This window comes from Amblyomma americanum, chromosome 1, assembly GCF_052857255.1.
Source record: "Amblyomma americanum isolate KBUSLIRL-KWMA chromosome 1, ASM5285725v1, whole genome shotgun sequence".
Classification (NCBI taxonomy): Eukaryota; Metazoa; Arthropoda; class Arachnida; order Ixodida; family Ixodidae; genus Amblyomma; species Amblyomma americanum.
The window spans coordinates 525,890,919-525,909,652 of record NC_135497.1 but is presented as its reverse complement, the minus strand read 5'-3'; the positions used below and the strand labels follow the sequence as shown (position 1 = coordinate 525,909,652).

The following is an 18,734-nucleotide window of genomic DNA, read 5'->3' as shown; positions in this document are numbered from 1 at the left end:
TTTCCAACCCGACTCACACGAACCTGTTGGTGCATAGAAAAAATTTTTGGACTATAAGGCAGAAATATTCTTTCTTTCGTTCAGACCACTATGTTCCTTAGGGTTTAGAAGACAAATCTGTTCAGCTAGTTCAGGAAACGTCCTAAAAGGGGCCTCTCTTCAGCAAAAGATCGCACGCTTGAAGAGGGATACGCTCTTCTGTCATGCTTACCACGTGACCCACATCACTAGTGTTTTTCTTTTATTGTAATTTGCTTGATTTTTATTACAGAACCACATCTCTTGGAAGAATACAGTATATTTTAGTTCCACCTCATGCTGCAAACAAATATAGCATCTGGAGCTGTCTGGCATCCTCCTAAAAATAAATCGCGTTTACCGTATTCTTCTCATTTATTACGTGCTGAAGTCTATTTGTTAGTTGCAGGTTTAGTAAGAAAACACTCTGGGTGTGTGAGTGAGATACGCATCTTTTTTTTTTCTTCAGTGTCTGTCGGCGTGTTGGTGCGTGGTTGTTGGTGGAGCTGTGGCCAAGGGCACCGAGGGAGGGCGCGAGGGCTGCAGCGGATGCGGAGAAGCGCGGAAAGCGGTGTGCGATACGTGTCTTCGATGCTGAAATGTGATTTTAATTAGGACCAATCGCAGTAGCCATGCGCATCTCATCGGGCTTCACGCCTTCTTTTTTCACCCCCGTACAGCTGGTTGGCCTCCCGTGTCTCCTTCCTGTGGTAGCGATTCCCATCGCTGTTGCGAGACTCGAGCGTAAGTCGAATCGTTTCTTGTACAAGCTTTTTTGATACCGGTCTTGCGTTCCCGATTTCGCACCAGCTAGCACGCACACCGTGGTGCATTAATGTCGCTTTCACGAGCGCTGAAGCTCTTTCATGTCGCTTCTTCTATATCATGGTCACGCTAGTATGTCGTTCTCCGGATGCCCCTGCCACGGCATCAGGCATCCATCAGACTTCTCTGCAAGGCGTTGTGATATCATACGCATTGACTCAAATAGCGCGCAGTGTCACTGCAGGTGCAGGTATATTTCTGAAGGGGAAGCGGTTAATAAGTTTACCTCACATTGGCGGTACACTGAGAACCGAAAAGTATCTCTTGAATTAACGAAAGATGGTAGGGCAATCCTTGCTGCGCCTGCAATTGCCTACTGCCCTTGCGCTACATATCCTTTGCAGCAAATATATCCTTCCTGTCCCTTATAGGAAACATGAACGTCAAAGTTTTAAATAAATAGGTTCAATAATATCTAGTAGGCATTTTAAATGCTCGTGGGACACTTTATTACATTCAAGAAAGCACTCACGTTACGGGATATGCTTAATTACCTCTACGGCGTAGACAATTTCAGGTTCACTAATTAAGGTATCCTGCAGAAATAACCTAAAATTGTTAACGTTGGCCAAAGCTCGGGCATAAGAACAAGAAGAAAAGAAATTGCGGGACCCTTCCTACTGAAGGCCTATGCAAAACCCGAAAGACAGCATCATTTCAGTGAACTATCAAGACCCGATGACCGTTTGTGAGGCATGAGTGTATTGTACATTTTGAGAGCAAGTTAATTCATAGCTAGCCATTAGCATTACGCCGCACTCTAACGGCGAATGACAACTTAGAAAGCAGGATGCAACCACCTTTGGGTTAATATCAGATTTGGCTTATACTAATTTTATAAGATCATGACGATGTCGGTCTCAAAGCCGAAAACAACCATCGAAAGAGGTATTGTGTCTTCTTCATTTTGCGCCGACTCAGCGTGTAAATTTAATAAAAGCATTTGGGGAAAACTTAAGTTTCGATTTTAAGAGCAGCACGCATTAGCGTTATCGGATCCCGTTGACATCGCCTACTCAAATAGCTAATTCCTAATCAGCATACTGATAACCGCTCATGCATGCATCAGTACATGTACCAAAGACATTGCACTAAGTCAAACTACTAAAACGCATTCGCTAGGTCCACCTTTATTCAGCTTGGACCAACCAGACCTCGTTCCCAATAGGTCGCTTGCCCGTCTCTCAATCCATAGATAGTAGTTTCGCTTACCATCCTAACCCAATTTTATTTTCAGCTGAATTCTATTATTTCTTTGTTTACCTTGGGATTTTTCGATCACTGCCAACGTTCCATGATCGCAAATGCTGAATGCTGCATACTTCTCTGAAATGCTGAATGCTGCATCCTTGGGCGCAGCGCGACCGAGCATTCATTCTTGAAAGAATCTTTCCGTATTTGTACCCGGCAAAGTGCTAGTCTTCTTCTTTCTTCACTGCAGCAGTAATTCCTAGGAAGTTTTTTCGTCCCCATTTTCAGTTGTGGAGACGACTGCACGGTGACGAAAACAGGTGACGATTGTGCCAAGCCAATGACACTTGTAGGCAGGAATAATTTCCTGGCTTTCATGAAGACTTCAGCACGTTCAGCGCGGCACATCAACTGGGCAACAATGTTCGAATCACTTTATTTTCTTGGTGGTACTCAGCCGCAGAACTCGACGCCTGTTTTTGTGAACGGCGTATGCGTAGTCTTTCCAATCTCCTACAATCCATGGTAAAACAGCGCGGAAAAACACGAGGACGGAACAAACACGACGACACGAGCGCAGCATGGTTCATGCTTACTCAGCTTACTCAGCCCTTACTCAGGTTTCAGTCTGGGCATTCTAAGCTGGTAAAGGATGGCATCGCCCTGTCTTGTGTTCGCGCCGCCCTCACCAAGTCGTGTGTCCATATCATTGAGGAAGGTGTGCAAGGCCAGATTTCCAGGCTTCAGGACGCTGGTTTTCCTGAGGCAACCATCGGAAGGTTATGCGAAGCGTTGATGGCCAAAATCAAATCAGACCGTAAGCGTGTTCCTCAGGAAGATGAAGTCTCGAAGCGCCGGAAGATTGCTGTCATCCCTTACGTCCATGCATTATCACACCGTCTGAAGAACGTGGGGCGAAAATTTCAAATTGATGTATTTTCGTCTCGCAGAAAATTAAGCAACATTCGCCGAGCTGTGCAGCGGAAGCGAGAGTCCCTACTAGGAAAGAAGATTGGTGGTGGTTGTACCACGGCACACGTAGAGAGGAGGGTTGAGTGCGTCGAAGGTGTAGTATACAAGATCAATCTTTCATGCGGTGCGTGGTATGTTGGCCAGACTGGGCGATGTCTTAACGAACGGCTGAGGGAGCATTACAATTATTTGGACAGGGCAGCCGATTAGAATTTGGCGCTGCACTGCAGGCAACCTAAGCACACGTGCGCCCCATTGCTTCATCAGACATCCGTCATCTTCAAACATAAGGATCAGATAGTAGGGGAACTAGTAGAGGCATATCACATTGACAAGGGGGGTGCAGCATGCATTAGCAAGCCCTCATTATCACTGGCTAATCGCGAAATCACCTTTCTGAAGCATGCATTGTATAAATGTAGATTTAAGATGTGCAGTGATGACGCAGTGCTTCTTCAATATTTTTGTTCTTTTTAGTGTTTGGCGGGAATAGTAAATGTGCACATGTGCGTAATAAATCACCAGTTGAAAGTAGCGCTCGTGTCGTCGTGTTTGTTCCGTCCTCGTGTTTTTCCGCGCTGTTTTACCATGGATAGTAGTAACCAACTTGCCCAGCTTTCCGTACTTCTAAATTTCTCCTATATTTTCTGATTAAACCTCCGTGACGGCGTTGAATTCAGGGTTATTGTTCCTAGAGTAATCCTCAAGCCGCAAGATCTTTGTTCACTCTCGTTGACTTGTTTCTTTAGCATTTTGCATTCAGATGTGACAGAGACATTTTGAGAACCAATCTCCGCATATTCTTGCCGTGTGGCATTCAGTTGTGATGTGATTTTTATTCCTTCAAAGTTTTCACCAAGAAAATAATTGTTCTTCTTTATTACTAGGTGCAATGTTCTTAATTTGCTCTCTATAAAAACCCCCATGGCCTTTAAGTCCTGTCGTACGTCTCTGAGTGCTTTAGCTAGCTGGGGCATTCATTGCGTAGAATACGAAAAATACAAAAGAAATGCTCTTTGGAGTAGCAGTAGCAGCAGCAACGGTTCAGGCAGTAATAAGGCGAATATGTTCCCCATCGCTTTGCAACCTGCGAGACGGTAAAATTCTAGGGCTTGAGTGCAGGTTACAATTGCCGAAGCTGCTGCCAAAGGGACTATGCCCGGTTCTTGCTTGTTCATTTAAGCCCCACCATTACTGTGGCCGTACACTCTTAGAAAAGAGGTAGTAGTACTTACTATGGGGTAGTAACTGGTTGTCACATATGTTGCTACCCCGTTAGTAACTGCAGTTAGTAACAGGGAGATTATTGACCGCTAGTAACCCACTGAGTTAGTAACGACTGCTACCTACAGTTAGTAACGGGAACCTAGTAGTACTTACTAAGGAAATGAATAGAAAGTTTCGGATATGTTGCTAGGTTGTTCATACGGTGTGCTGGCGTGGCTGGCTAAACCTGTGAATACTGCAAAAAAATAGCTATATAGTCAATTTGACTAAATCCCGAAACCTATCAGAGCTGTAATAGCGTGCTGGCCGTAAATCACACAGTTAGGTTTTGGCTTACTGGGCATTGCCTGTACAAATTACGCGAGGTGATGGCATCAAACAACTTCACCGGGCGCACACAAAGCTTCACAATGCAAGAAAAGCACAAACAAGAAAGAGTCACACGCGCGCACAGGTAAATCTTTCTCAGTCTTATATACTTCGTAAATATGACTCCCAGTTACCGGCTAGTAGCTCTTACCTCTAGAGCTAAGATACCATGCAGCATTAATTATGATGTTGAGATTGTAGAGTTAGCTTACTCGACCTGTCGGCACGCCCCCTGAAGAAATATTTAATTACAAAAACAATTTATGTGCAAGACAGCCTGTGTCAGTTATGTTCTTTGACATTATTTTAGGGCTAAAAGAACGGTTACAAAGCAGGAAGTAACTAGCGACCAGAGTTAGTAAAAAGATAGCAAGGGCTGCTTTTAGTAACTTTACCTTGAAGAGGGTAGTAAATTGTTAAAAGGAGTAAAACGAAGTCAGAGTTATTATTTGCTGCACTTACGGCCTTTATACTGCCCTTTCACTAACTTTTTTTCAGAGTGTGTACTCAGGTAGTAACAGGCAGTGAAAAGTTCGCAACCGTTCAAGAGAAATACTAACTGCGGCAGTTACTCTTTTTTATGAGTGTAGGCTGCAGAGGCACGCAACGCAGACTTTTGGAGCTTTCCACATCGAAGAGGGCGCACCCCCCTCACCCCGAATCTCTTTTCGCTTCTTCTGACGTCCACTGCCTACTTTTCCATTGGCTTGCTTTCATCCTCTCTAAGTCGTCGTCTTTTCACGTTTCCTCTTGAGCTACTTTCAAGAAACACCAACCCTGCTGAAGCCATAGAACGGGCGCTTACGACAGCTGCGCTTTAACGTGAAAATATTACTAGTTTTCAAGTTTTGTGTAAATGATGTAAATGTCGAGATCTCGTAGCGGCGCGGAAGTCCTTCAGGGCTAGGTATTGGGATTTCTTTTGTTCCTCTTGCTTTTTATAGAGTGAATTAAGCAATTGTAATTTGTCTCGGTTGTTCACAATGCCATCAAATTATCTTAGTTGTCGCTGAACAGCTATCTGCGAAAGAATGAAAAAGCTTGGCTCGCAGTTTCGTTTGCATGAACAATAAGAGAAAAATGGCAGCCGTGAGTGAGGTAAGTGTAAAGAACCCCTCGACGCGAACTTGATTTGGTTTGATTTTATGAGGTTTAACGTCCCAAAGCGACTCAGGCTATAAGGGACGCCGTAGTGCATAGAGGGCTCTGTATAATTTCGACCACCGGGAGTTCCTTAACGTGCGCTTACATCGCACAGTTTCACGGGCCTGTAGCATTTCGCCTCCATCCAAATGCGATCGTCGCTGCCGGGATCGAAACAACGTTTTTCGGGTCAGCATCTGAGGGCCATAATCACTGAACCACTAGCGGCTTATTAGAAGGGAACAAAAACTGACGGTTGAGCGTCAATATTTAGATCCAAATGCTTTCTCAACACCTAAGCTGAAAAGTTACACAGGTAAGGGTACACCACTACAAGCACTACCCATCGACGCCACAGGCGGACTTTGCGCTTGCGAAGTGTTAAAATTCATTCATTCTATAACACTCGTTAGATGTTAATTTAATGATCATATACAATTCGGTCCATTTTAGAGAGCAGTAATGTTTTCCTGCGGCCATAGGTTTGCCATTGCATGATTTATGCGACACAACTGAAGGCTGCAACTCAATCACACACACGGGGACCGTCGTCAGCTATGTTTCAATAAAATGAAGGGGGCCAACGACCACGGGCAGAAGAAAAGGACAACACATGCGCACACTGCCACCTTTGTCGCATGCCTGAGCTGAGGATTATAAATATGCCTCCTTTCCGTCTAATAAACAGAGGTTGTTATTTGGTTTTGTTTTGTATTTGGTTTTTAAGTTTCTCACTGATTTTGCTTCGAATGCATAAGACTGCTATTGCTGCGAATGCTCGCCACTGCATTTGCTAAGAAATTTTTTTTATCCCTCTCTGTTTTCGAAAACCATTTATCATAAGGTAGTACTTTATGCGCAGGGGTTCTGCGATTACATGTGTGTGGTCTTGTTTTCATGCTGATTTCCATTCCATGACTGGGTTCAGAGCGATGGCTATGGAACTAATGCAGTGAATTTTACACCAGAGTTCGCGCTACAGACATGCCAAAGGAACTCGCTCCATAGCATTCCGAGAATAGGCGCGACGATGCCTAGACACGCGATGCAGGAGGGCGACTTGTTGATGCAGGTCGGAAGCACCTCAGCTTATCAGCCGGAATGGCTCTGTGCCGAATGTCGGCACCATTTTGGCCACCGAAAAGCACTCTGGCTGTTCCTCACGTTCCTGGGGAGGTTTGTGGGTTTTTGGCATAGGACTGCATGCTGTGGAAGTGAATGTTCTGCGTCCTACCGGCCTATATCCTCGCCAAAGGGCAGTCCAGAGTGCAAAAGCACGGCGGATAGCATGTGGGGGGGGGGGGGGTTCATAACTAGGAGCTTTTGATGGAAACGCCGGTTGTTGTCTCGTATTCCTATTGTTAAGTCTGGGAGGGGATGAGGCTAACATCCCGCTCCTCGAACGTTCCACACGCTCTTCATCGTAGATGAAAGAGGCATGTCTGTCGCAAGCAGTGTTATGTCGAGCTCGTGTTCGTGGCGAATACGCTAGCGGCAGCGCGAAAGAAGCCCGCGACGCACTGCTGCCGAGAGGCGGCCTGTGCGAGCTTGGGCGGGAACGAGAGCCATGCCTCATTGGGCTCCATAATGGCACCCATGGACGGTGGGTTTTTCAAGGGGAAGTCGAAACGGTGAGCCATTCGTTGCGAAAAACCATTAGGGTGACGAGGCTACGAGGACTGTTGTGCCGTCGCCGTCCCCATTTGTAGTCGCCCCTTCGTTTTCGAATAGTGTGCGCTTTCCGGACGGCTTCATACGCGAAACGCGCGCGGTACTACGATACGTTATGTATTACATGTACTACATCGCGAGGCGAGTAAAACGACACCAAGCGCTGCCGTTTCGGACACCGCTCGGTTCAAAGCGCTGCTTGCAGCGAGGTGCATGTACGCGCATGTATGTACGTCCTCCTGAATGGGCGCCATATTCGCTCGCGCGTCAGGGCGCCTTTCGTTCCACTTGCGGGAGTCATTGGGCCGGGACCAGCTGCGAGAGGGGTGCGTTTCCCGCCCGGGGACACGCGCCTAATTGGGCGAGCTATTTCGATTATCCCCCGCTCGCGGGTGGAGCGATCCTCGGGGAGCCCTTAGCGGCCGCCGGGCGGACGACTGCATGGAACCCGAGGGGACGAACGCGAGTAATCGAGTACAGCGCGCCCCCGCAGAAATGGCAGCTCGCGACGCGAAGCGCTAAATTTTCCTGCACTGCCGCCATGAATGGGTGGTTGCGGAGAGCTTTAATTCACGTACGGACGGCGTTGTACACCACGAGGTGCAGTGACACGGGTGGAAATGATCCTTATGTCCACGCGAAATCCCACGTTTATCTCCAGACTTAAAAGCGCGATGTCTGGGAGTCCATGACGACAAGCCGAGAATCTGGCCCTGGCTTCCGCACCCGCACTTGCCTTTCTGAAAAGCAGCAGAAAACACCGGTAGAAAAAAGGCGACTGAATAGAAAAAGTAATGAGTTTACCTCTGTACGCTGTAAAAAAAGTTTACTGCTGGGCTGCACTAAGAACTTGCACCCAACAAGCCTGCAGACTGCAAAAGACGCGCGGTGCAGCGCGCCACCCTTACAAAAATTACTTTAGACAATCTATAGAATGTCCATAAACTTCTGTCTATAAAGACTATAGACTCTCTACAGACAAATCCTAGGGAACAGTCTATAGGCAATGCCAATCATATAGACAGTCTATAGACAATCTATTTGATTTATGGCCATGCACTTTTAGTAGACTTTTTATAGACAGTCTATAGACTATGAATAGACAAAAAGAAGTATCTATAAGAAGGCAATAGAGTCTACAAGAAATCAATAGACTGTCTGTAGAGCAGACAGGTCGTTTTTAGCAACGTTGCGTTCCCTTGCAAGGGAACGCAACGTTGCTAAAAACGACCTGTCTGTCTTCGTCTAGAGTAGCAGCAAGGCATCTGGAGGTATTTAGCTGAACGCCGCGGCAGGATTTGTCAACGCGACACAGTTGTCTATTGCCGCCCCAATTGGATTATACTACGCAAGCGAAAATCGCGTTAACGTATCCATAAGGTAGCCACCTTCGTATTGCACTGAGCTAGTTATACTTCCTAAAGCTGTTTGCCCGAAGTACCAGGTTGCGTAAACCAGCCCTTTCAGAATTTTGGTAGCACTGGCCGCAGATCACCTATTACAAAAATGTTTTTTTTTTAAATTCAATATTCAGTCTTTGGATCAATGTTAATAAAACCATGAAAAACAAAGACTATTTTTTCTTTAGCGTTTGTAATAACAAAGTATTAAGTGTTCCGACAGTCTGCTACCGATATCCAAAAGAGTCATGTTCATAAAAAGTCTAAATAATTCCTATGGTGGACTAAACGACCACTGGTCTAGCGATACCGTATCTAACTTTCCAAAAATTTGTTTTTGGTTTATAGCGGTTTTATGTCCTACAGCGAGTCAGGCTATAACGGGCGCCGTAGTGAGAGGCTCCGGAAACATCGACAACCTGTTTTTTTTTTTAACTTGCAATGACATCGTACACTACACGGGCCTCTAGCGTTCCGCCTCCATCGAAATACGGGTGCGCAGCGTGCATCGAACCCGCGCATTTCGGGTCAGAAATTGAGCGCCGTAACCGCTGGGCCACCGCGGCGGCTTTCATTCAACAATTAGCCATACTCATTGAATTGAACCCCTCTCATACTTTCTTTGTACGCGGTGTCATCAACCTATGCTAACTGAAAAATGTTTCTAACAACGCTGTATGGCATTTGTTCTAGCATCTTTGTAACGCTGTAAAAGCGCTTGCGCCATGATAGAGCCTCTCTTGTAAAATTAGTAACGAGAACAGGTTAAGCTAATGGCAGTGTATGACATCAGTACCGCGAATCACAAGGTGAACAAGACAGGAAAAGCCTCAGCCTACTTGCCAACGTTTCGACAAGGGGGCTTGTCTTCGTCTGAGTACTGACAGCTTTATAACAATGTAAACGTAGCTCATCAAAACTGTTCCGTAAAATGTTGATACAGAATGACACAAGCGAATTCACATCAAAGAAGCGGTAATGGCTATTTACGGCACTCTGCAAAGTCAGTTACAGTTCCTCTGATCTTAAACACCATCGCAATGATTTGGGACAGTAAAGAATATGTCAAATTAATATATATATATATATATATATATATATATATATACACACACACTTATGAAGGGAGCCAACAGTCACCGAAACCAAGGTGCATAGGGGAACGTTATTATTATTTTAATGTGTTGTGCTTATCAGTCGGATAATATTATTTACAGTAATAAATCTCTTAAAGAAAATTACTTATAAAGCAGCAGAAAAAACAACTATGCCGCCGGTGGGATCCGAACCCATGACCTCCGCATACCGCGTCCGGTGCTCTTCCCAAGTGAGCTACGGCGACGGCTGTCCAATCTGCTGCTCTCGTCGGTATTTATGTTTATTTGGTGTACGCGAACCTTGAGAGTGTGCACCAGCGCCACCCTCGACCATAGCGGCGGACGCAGCACGTCCTGTAATACCGTGACGTGGAATGCCATCTAACGGCGAGGGCGGAAACTGTGCGAGAGCCTTCTCTTAAGCAACCTGTGGCATCAAGACTGCCAGAACCGAGACCCTCGTTAAGGTATTAGCAGACAAGGTAAATGAGGGGCCCGTTTGACAAACTTATGAAGGGAGCCAACAGTCACCGAAACCAAGGTGCATAGGGGAACGTTATTATTATTTTAATGTGTTGTGCTTATCAGTCGGATAATATTATTTACAGTAATAAATCTCTTAAAGAAAATTACTTATAAAGCAGCAGAAAAAACAACTATGCCGCCGGTGGGATCCGAACCCATGACCTCCGCATACCGCGTCCGGTGCTCTTCCCAAGTGAGCTACGGCGACGGCTGTCCAATCTGCTGCTCTCGTCGGTATTTATGTTTATTTGGTGTACGCGAACCTTGAGAGTGTGCACCAGCGCCACCCTCGACCATAGCAGCGGACGCAGCACGTCCTGTAATACCGTGACGTGGAATGCCATCTAACGGCGAGGGCGGAAACTGTGCGAGAGCCTTCTCTTAAGCAACCTGTGGCATCAAGACTGCCAGAACCGAGACCCTCGTTAAGGTATTAGCAGACAAGGTAAATGAGGGGCCCGTTTGACAAACTTATGAAGGGAGCCAACAGTCACCGAAACCAAGGTGCATAGGGGAACGTTATTATTATTTTAATGTGTTGTGCTTATCAGTCGGATAATATTATTTACAGTAATAAATCTCTTAAAGAAAATTACTTATAAAGCAGCAGAAAAAACAACTATGCCGCCGGTGGGATCCGAACCCATGACCTCCGCATACCGCGTCCGGTGCTCTTCCCAAGTGAGCTACGGCGACGGCTGTCCAATCTGCTGCTCTCGTCGGTATTTATGTTTATTTGGTGTACGCGAACCTTGAGAGTGTGCACCAGCGCCACCCTCGACCATAGCAGCGGACGCAGCACGTCCTGTAATACCGTGACGTGGAATGCCATCTAACGGCGAGGGCGGAAACTGTGCGAGAGCCTTCTCTTAAGCAACCTGTGGCATCAAGACTGCCAGAACCGAGACCCTCGTTAAGGTATTAGCAGACAAGGTAAATGAGGGGCCCGTTTGACAAACTTATGAAGGGAGCCAACAGTCACCGAAACCAAGGTGCATAGAGGAACGCGATTATTATTTTTTTAATGTGTTGTGCTTATCAGTAGGATAATATTACATTAATAAATCTCTTAAAGAAAACTACTTATAAAGCAGCAGAAAAAACAACTATGCCGCCGGTGGGATCCGAACCCACGACCTCCGAATACCGCGTCCGGTGCTCTTACCAACTGAGCTACGGCGACGGCTGGTCAATCTGCTGCTCTCGTGGGTATTTATGTTTATTTGGTGTACACGAACCTTGAGAGTGTTCACCTGCGCCACCCTCGACCATAGCGGCGGACGCAGCACGTCCTGTAATACCGTGACGTGGAATGCCATCTAACGGCGAGGGCGGAAAGTGTGCGAGAGCCCTCTTAAGCAACCTGTGGCATCAAGACTGCCAGAACCGAGACCCTCGTTAAGCTATTAGCAGACAAGGTAAATGAGGGGCCCGTTTGACAAACTTATGAAGGGAGCCAACAGTCCCCGAAACCAAGGTGCAATGGGGGACGTTATTATTATTTTTTTTAATGTGTTGTGCTTATCAGTGGGATAATATTACTTACATTAATAAATCTCTTAAAGAAAACTACTTATAAAGCAGCAGAAAAACAACTATGCCGCCGGTGGGATCCGAACCCACGACCTCCGAATACCACGTCCGGTGCTCTTACCAACTGAGCTACGGCTACGGCTGTCCAACCAAATAAACATAAATACCCACGAGAGCAGCAGATTGGACAGCCGTCGCCGTAGCTCAGTTGGTAAGAGCACCGGACGCGGTATTCGGAGGTCGTGGGTTCGGATCCCACAGGCGGCATAGTTGTTTTTTCTGCTGCTTTATAAGTAATTTTCTTTAAGAGATTTACTAATGTAAGTAATATTATCCCTCTGATAAGCACAACACATTAAAAAAAATAATAACGTTCCCCTATGCACCTTGGTTTCGGTGACTGTTGGCTCCCTTCATAAGTTTGTCAAACGGGCCCCTCATTTACTTTACCTTGTCTGCTATATATATATATATATATATATATATATATATATATATATATATATATATATATATATATATATATATATATATATATATATATATATATATATATATATATTATTGTGTTCATGTCTTATACATCATGTAAAAAAATCCTCTGAACAGGAACACGTTATTCGTGCCGTAAAGCTTGCAAAAAATTTTAACCTGAATAGAATTTGTCATTTAAAGAAACTTTTTTCTGATCACAACTTTTGCAGCAAGCTGGGGTAGTGGATGCCTGTACTTGCACGCATGTTTGAGAACATTTTTACAAGACATGAAATAATATTTTATTTGCAAAAGGAAAAACACACAGATACTCACTGCAAGATAATCACTGCAATGCAATCTTATATTCTACTATTTGACTACACTGTGTCTCATCATGATTACCTCTCAAAGAGGGCAAATTTTAGAAAGTAAATATCAGAGTACAGAATCAGTTTTTTTTCCCTTCAATGTTTCGTGTATAGACCTTTTCATAGGAACAAAATTTAAACTGTCCATACATTGCAACAAATAGCAAGCCAATCACTACGCAGATTTAACTTTACTGAAAAACTGCCCCTCATCCGTCACGTATGCTTCAGGTGGTTTGTACGCATAAGCCGCAAAACATCCTTACTTGCGTGTCTTCATTTGTAACTGTGTTGCTCCTCCACAAAGTTTACATGTGGAACTTGGGGAATCTTCAAGGTACTAGGGGAGCATAAATAAAGGAGCCTTTACACAATGCCGTTTCGTCGATCCCGTTAGATGACGAGACAGGTAGTAAATGAAGGTCCTGTGTAGCACGTTTCTTTGCATAAGCAGCAGGCGCTCACCACCATGCCTACACTATCGTTATGTGCATGCTTTGAAGCCCACCAAGTGAGTGATCCCAGTGAGTGATAGCTGTAATTTCCATGGAAACTTGTTTACACTAGTCTAAATGATTATGGAAAGCTGACTATCAAGCTCCAAGGAAGTTTGTTATGATGCGATACTAAAGCGGACAAAAGAAAGATAAAACAGTAAAGTGCATTGTGGTTACAGCACAAAGAATTGAGGTGTGCGATAACAGTCTAATGTACGCATTTAATTTTTGTGGTTACATTTGACAGGGCATATTCGCTGTAATAAAAAGATTCAGTCCACTGCTCGACTATGCTGTGTTGGTATATAAGCAGGTAACAACAATTTTCTGCTGAGTGTAATCGTGAGAGAAAGATATATAATTAGGAGAAGGTAGAAGAACAAGGTTATGCCCCTCATGTCAACTTTTTTTCATTCTCAGGGAATCACACACAAAGCGTGATCTTGATCAGAGAGGTCACACACTAAAATGAAGATTATAAATAAATGCACTGCATATTTCTTCATAACACCTGCTAACAATTAGCACAAAGCTGCTGAAGTCGGTGCACTATTCGGTGCGCGATGGTGTTACTGGTACTCGACATCAGGTGCCTTATTTATCATAACTTGCCTTCATCACCAGCATCGACAGGTAACCTCCTTCATGTTATAGCGGAATGAAGCAGCAAGAGAACTGCATATATAGCACAAAAAAAAAAGGATTCAAGGTAGAGAGTTATAGCATGCAACTTCGTTCACAATTAAAGAGAGTAAATTGCAACCTTCTCTTGAAAAAGAAAAATCATAACTTGCTTTTGACCTCAACTCAGCCCGCATAGTGGAAAATGAATTGATTCCCACAAGAAATGACATTTGCGTAGGACGGCTTAATAGGCTGCTACGGAGATATTTAGTTATGTATTTTTTGTTAATATAACCGCAACATCATCGAATGCCCATTATTTTTCTGGCTACTTAAAGCAGTAGCATAAACGCGTTGCAATACAATTTGCCCAAGATTCTTTAGGCGAAAGCATTATATATAAGCCTCATGAGGCGGAAAATCCGGTGTTCATGTTAACGCAAGATGGTCTGAAAACCCACGCGACCTCATGACGTCATCGGGAGCGCCTACATAATCAGGAAAAAGAAATAAATGTTCGCCTGTAAAATTTCTCCCTAAGTGGGTTTCAAACCCTGGCCGGCGCGAAAAAATCAGCTTCGCTGGCTACTTCATTAGAGCACTGCGCCCTCACCACAGCACCACACCCCGCGCGTTAAACTGCCAGTGCCTCGCGCTGGGTTTGGGTATCGTTGTTTCATCAACTTTCATTGGGGCGGCGCGTACAGATCAGCCTGACTGGCCAGTGCATTAGAGCAGTACGCCACCGTCGCAGCCGAACACCTCATGTGCATGCTTTCGCATTTGCAGCACGTAAGTATAGTTTAAGTGCCCTCCGCAATTGTTTCACATAAAGCTGCTCGTACAAAACAGCTGCGCTTGCTGTTCACTTTATTTTTTTCTTTATAAATAATGGAGCATCATTTGGACCTATAGCAGGTGTTGTTGCAATGTAAGAACAAACAACACAGAGGTGAGCAAGCTTGTCTAGAGCACTGGAGAGAATGAATGAGAGAAGGAAGCAAAGCAATCGAAATTGGTAAAGACGTAATGCGTCAGAAGGAACACTTGTACTCAAGTGAAGGCGCGCAGACAAATGAGCGATAGAAGCTCGAGCGACGTACTCCTAAGACACCACCTGCGCTAATATTGCCCTTTATTTATCCAGCAGTGCACCGCTCTAGTGCTCTAGACAAGCCTGCTCATGTCTGCAGATGTTAGAAGTAGAAGGAAAATAATCTTTAAAAATGTGTTCTAAAGGAGTCTAAAATGGAATGAGTAGGGATGTTAGTGTTCCGTTAATTATACCGCTAAGTTTAGCAATAAATTCCTCATGGAAATGAATGAAAGGAGTTGGGCAGCTTATTGAAAGCCACGATGACAAAGGGACGGAGGGAACCTGCATATATGTTCACTCTATCAAAGAAATGGGTATTATTAGGGTCTCTGTAACACTTTGTAGGCTGAGTTGGTTTAATGCAACCAATAAGTGTACGTCAGTATGAACAAACTATTTACTTTATTTATTTCTACCTAGAAGGTCCCATTAAAGGGGTATTACATGAGGGAGTGGATTTCCGGACACATGGTTGATTCTGTGGATGCTCGGAACGATGATGGGTCGGAATGAATGAAAACGGCGTTGGGCAAGTCATCCCAGTCATTTTGAATGAGAAAAAATATGATGACAGATACAAACATTTCCGGGCAGGAGATGGGAAGGGGGAGGGGGGGGGAGTAAACGGCCTTCTCGAGGTCCGTGCGGCTGAAGATAAGGTAAGCAGCGCTGTTAGCAGACTTGATAATGATATGATAATAAAACTTGTGTGAAAAGCTCACTCCTGCAATCGTACGGCCGTTTGCTAAGTTTGTAAGATGAGCATTAAGTTTTAATTCAGTGACAAGCAGTTAAATAGGCCGAGTGAACGAACCTTGCTTTGAAGTTTTGTGTTGCTTCTAGTGGGTTAGAAAGGTCAATTTGATGGGCTCCCAAACAGCGCATGCGTATTCCAGTTTGGGACGAAAGAATGTTAAATAAGCTAATAACTTCACTGGCGGGGGTGCTAGGCCAACGGTTCGCCGAAAATAACCGCGAACGCGATTAGCTTCGTTAGTATCTGCGTTATGTTATGTGACCAATTAAGATCGCGGGTTAAAAGAACACCTAAGTATTTATAATAACGCCATAGTGTTAAAGGCCTCGTTGCCCAAAAAATCCGGCGTTGTCGGCGTCGGCGTTGTGAGCGTAAAATCACGAGCATGACTCTGGCAGGTGGTGTCCAGAGAGCGACCCTGGAGGCAGGTGGGGCCACCTAGGTCAGGCGACCTTGCGCCGTCATCACAACCTGCCCACCCGGATAGTAAGCGAACTGCCCACCGTGGCAGGAGGCAATTAAATTAATGACTGGTGCCTCGCGAATATCAGCCCGGGGCGCAGAAGGCTTACTGCAGGGAGCACCTGTCATCACACTGCAGGGCAGTGCCGCACCGCTTAACCGCTGCACGACTGCGCAGGAGCAGTACGAGGACTCCCAGGGATCTGTGAATGTAAAGTAGAGAACGACCTATTATGCATACATGGGTGTTAACCCATTAACGCTACCTCGTCATACCCTTAAGGCGGAGCTTGAGTGTCCCCTCCAATTGCCTTTCCTTTTTTATTCCTACCTTTCTTTTCTGTCACAGCAGTGATATCGATGTTGGAGATAAAGCAGTTCGAAGATGACTGGAAGAACCATCGATGAGAGGACAGTAGAGATGTTTTCTTCCCTTTTAAAGACATTAGAATTTGGTTACACCAGGTTTTTACGCATTCACTGTCAAATCGCCGGAGTTGGTCACTACAGTGTGTTTTTGGGCGGTAAATAACGAAGTAGTCTGCAAACACGCGCACATTAGAACATATGTTGGCCGGTAAGTCATTTATATAAATGACGACGGAAGGGGCCCCGGGACGGTGCCTTGGGGCGCCTCAGATGCTATTATCCAAAACAAACTGCTGCCGGTTAGCAAAAAAGTCACGAACCTATTCCAAAATAAAGCAATTAAGGTTCAGACGTCACAGCGTTAGAAAAAAAACGCTTGTGAAGAACTTCGTCCAAGACCTTTTCGAAATCTAGGAACAGGGCGCCTACTGGAATGTTAGCGGAGGGTTTAAAGGTTAATGAGCGATGCTAATGGAGTGTCGCAGGATAAACGTACCTTTTAGAAAAGTATGTTGACTAGGCAAAAAAAAAAATAACTGAAACTAGGAATTTCATAATTTGCGAGTAGATGACATGCTCCATTAACTTCGAAGGAATGTTAGTGATAAATATTTGTCGGTAATTATGATGAGAATATGATGCAGCCTTTTTTGGAACTGGAATTACTTTTCCCACTTTCCATTCATTGCCCCACGACAGCTGATGAAAGAGATTGCTGAAAAATATGAATTAATATTACCCTAGTCTTATGCATTGCCTGAACGCTGTCGATACGTATACTGATGGAGTTAGTTTCAAAAGCTGTTATTTTTACAACACCACTGTCGAAATACCAGTGTCGTAATATCAGGCATGGTCGGGAGATCAAATTTGGTTTTGTAGGCACATGGATACAAAGAAGTAAGGTCCAGTAAGGCGACAACAGTGGCTAGATTGTATTGGCGTTGCTCTGCAGCTTGACTGCGCTGAATGGTATATTCTATGTACAGTTGGCTTGTTTTGATCTTGTAACCGCTCAGCGCATTGACGCTACAGAGCAAGCAAAATTTACCGACTTCTATGAGGAAATGTCAATAGCTTTCAAGTTGAGGAATGTTTGCCTGCGAGTGCCTGCATAAAAGGAATGAAAAACGTAAATTACCGTCGGCGCAACGGATCGATCACAGCAGCAACTTATGTTTCGCGATGTTGCAGACTCCAAGTCGCCACGGTGTCTTGTTGGTTTAACACTGCACAGTGTGCGCATTCGGCAGCGAGTCAGTGCACAACATGAATTTTCCTCTCCACTTTTTGCTTCAGCATGAATGTAAAACACCGTGTTGTGTGAACAAGCTTGCTGTCTTTTATTGACACCATCGGGGATCGGCGCCTGCAGCGGCCGCCATCTGTTACTATCAGACTGCGCGTATTTGCGTGCATTCCGCCTTTACGATACAGAACAGAGTGTTTAAAATGCTATTTTTATTCATGAGGTCCAGTGGGTGAACGAGGCGCCTTTTGATTACCTATTTATTGTGGCATCTGATGGGCAACTAAAATGTGGCTGAATTTTTCTTCTGCCGCGTTTAATTTGTCGACAAACAGCAATAGCGGCCCTGGACAATTCACTGCGGCAACCGCAACGCAGTCACACACTGTCGCCGCTCACAGTCGCAACCGAACCGACATCCGCTTCCGGAGTTTAAAGCAATCACGTGAAGTATAAAATGACTGTTTCAATTATGACACTAATTGCGAGCATCGGCCCAGGTTTCAGAACTTGCAAACGAGGTGTTTGGTTGGAGGTGAGCATTTTCGGTATAATTAAGTGATATAATGCAGAGCCGTTTGCATAGAGGCGCATCTGTGAGGTTATCTTCCGAGTTAAGCCGTTATGCACATTAAAAATAAATAAAGGCCAATCGCCTATTCTTGAGGGACGCCACTTAACACATCAACATGACAGGAATTAGTTCATTTATAACAAATAAACTGTGACGGGCGCGACAGAAATATACCAATCCAAATAACCAGAGGCGGTTTTTTGAAGGTGAAGTTTTGTTTGAATACGTGATTAGAATGTAGCACAGAGTCAAACGTCTTAGAGAAATCCATAAATAAGGCGTCCACACGG

The 18,734-nt window shown here is 44.8% G+C and overlaps 3 non-coding genes across 3 annotated transcripts; 1 reads left to right on the top strand and 2 right to left on the bottom strand.

Moving 5' to 3' along the window:
- Positions 1-11,547: 11,547 nt before the first annotated feature.
- On the bottom strand, positions 11,548-11,621 carry TRNAP-CGG (transfer RNA proline (anticodon CGG)). Its single transcript has one exon. It is a non-coding gene; the product is annotated as a tRNA-Pro (tRNA).
- A 415-nt stretch (positions 11,622-12,036) lies between these two features.
- On the bottom strand, positions 12,037-12,113 carry TRNAP-UGG (transfer RNA proline (anticodon UGG)). Its single transcript has one exon. It is a non-coding gene; the product is annotated as a tRNA-Pro (tRNA).
- Positions 12,114-12,164: 51 nt separating this feature from the next.
- On the top strand, positions 12,165-12,238 carry TRNAP-CGG (transfer RNA proline (anticodon CGG)). The gene has a single exon. It is a non-coding gene; the product is annotated as a tRNA-Pro (tRNA).
- The last annotated feature ends 6,496 nt before the right edge of the window (positions 12,239-18,734 follow it).